The following is a 2,465-nucleotide window of genomic DNA, read 5'->3' as shown; positions in this document are numbered from 1 at the left end:
ACTTACTTCTATATATGACATGAATAACCAATCAGAAGCTCAGAATGTTCCCCCTAGTGGCTTTCTCAGGCATTTTAGTGGGCTTGGCACTATTTCTTTCTTTTGAACCAATATTTCAGAGGTAAGGTCTGTAGTCTGCTCAAAATTTAATATATTTTTAGACTAAAATACGTCTTAGCTACTAAGCTTGATAAATTATAGTGGAATTCTATGGTATTAATGTAGTATGTATAATTTTTTAGTCATTCAATTTATATATAAAACCTACAAAAAATTATTTTGTTTCATATCTTCCATGTGCAAATTTTTTAAAGGCTTATCAACCAACGTCAAGCAGCAACGGAGTACAAAGGTCGTAACTAGAAGAGATAATTGTTTGCTTTACTTCTTTAGTTACTGTTGTATGTTTTAAGAAAAGTACGTTTAAGAACTTATTTCAAAATAGCAATAATTTATAAACAAATATAATCTATAATAATTGAAATGTGACTGTATTTTGCAAAATACTAGTCTACTAAAACAAAGCCAAGACAAGTTACTTTGTACAGACCAAAGGTCAATTTATGTTATTTGATATGGTAACATAAGTGCAAGTGAGCGGCGTCATTGTAACTTTTGTATTGTTAGCCAGGCATGGCTGAAAGGTTAATATAATAAATATATATAAATGTATAATGTTATGAGATTTAAGCTATTTAATCTAAACATTTATATTTTTGTGTTATAATTTGTGTTCATTCTAGAATGAAAGAGGCATGATTTATATTTATTTCCTAATTTTTTATTGTAGTTATAAGATCGGTTAAATTTACCAAACCCATACATAGATTCATTACTGAAAATAACACATAAAATATAAAGATTTTTTCTTAAGAAATCTTTGATAACTATCTGGACATTATAAAGACTTTACATGTGAAATTTCAAAATTTTCTGATGCATAATAGTATTTTTAACCATAAAATGAGAATTACTTTACATGATAGATAGGCAACATGTGAAAAGAAAAAAAAACATGAGAAAAACATTGTTTTTCAAACCTTAAGACGTAATAAAAAAAATTATATTTTGCGTGTGAAAGCATTGTAATGTTTACTGATAACATGCCAAATTTTGTTAATATATGCTTACTAATTTAAAAATCGTAGCATGAAAACTATAACAAGCACAAAAGAGATTGGTTCTGGGGACTGAGCCCGTTCTGAAAGAGTTAGCAATTAATTAAACATATATTAATAGTGATAATTTCCCAAAATGTTGGCCTAATAGTAAATAACATCACTAATCTTAGACTGAAGAATAAAAATCTCTTTAGGAACCTTTCAAAATATGAGTTACTAATAAGTAATGGATATAAGAGCTTCAGAATCTGTAGAAGTCACATTAAAAAATTTTGCATCTCTCACAAGACATTATTTTTTCCTCATCAAGACAACAATGAAAATTAAACAGTGGTGATACAAAATGAAATAGGTCATGGAGCCTAAATGGTATAAGAAAGCTATAGCCGAGTCATTTACTGTATGTATTCTGTCTCTTTCATTCAAATTATTTTACACCTAACCTGATGAGTGTGTGCTTTCTCTTTCAATATAAGTATTAAACAAATCAGTTTTAACATTTTAAAACGTTGTCTTTGCTCTAGAAAGCGTGTCTAATAGAATTTGGTTTTTTACTACAAATTACATACAGTTACCTTGAATGGTAAATAAAGGTCTTAAAGTATTGTCACTTTATTTTATTACATATGTTTGTAGGCTGATTCTCTTTTAGAAGTTGTGCATGTCATCAAAATATGAAATATAATGCAGGTAATTAATTTTTTCAGACTGAAATGCTTGTTACTCACTAACAGAAATTTTTGAATTGGGTTGGTTCATCTTATACTCTATTTAATTTGACAATAATTTAGAATTAATTTACATTATTTATAAAGAGGGTATTAGTATGAAACAAATTCATGAAATCCATCAAGTCATGATAGAATGTGCAAATTATGTTCCATTAATTCATAAATTTTCATATTTCTTTCACTTTAACTCCTGTTTGGTTTCTAAACTGTTCTGTAAAATAAGTAAAAAATAGCATTACATTCATGTGTTTACCTAGGTTCTTATTCTGTGTGTCTTTCATTTTGTTTGAAAATAGAAAAACTTAAATGTATATATAGGTCTGCATATCATTTTTTTTTTAATGAAAAAATATGACACTGTTACATCTCCGTTTGTTAATTAACTTTCTGTAACTTCGTTCCAACGAAACTTTAGCGACACAAGTCCTTACTTAATAAAACTGGTTTATTCTTTCCGAATACAACTTTACGATACACTTATTTTCAACAGTGGTGCTAAAACAAACGCTATATCAACGAACGTCAACAATACTTCTGACTGCAGTTTAATTACTCACTATCTACACACACACATTACATTATTGTCATGTTGTCACCCTCTTTTATATACCAT

Source organism: Limulus polyphemus, unplaced genomic scaffold (genome assembly GCF_000517525.1).
Source record: "Limulus polyphemus unplaced genomic scaffold, Limulus_polyphemus-2.1.2 Scaffold983, whole genome shotgun sequence".
Classification (NCBI taxonomy): domain Eukaryota; kingdom Metazoa; phylum Arthropoda; class Merostomata; order Xiphosura; family Limulidae; genus Limulus; species Limulus polyphemus.
Note: the sequence above shows the minus strand (reverse complement) of the source record.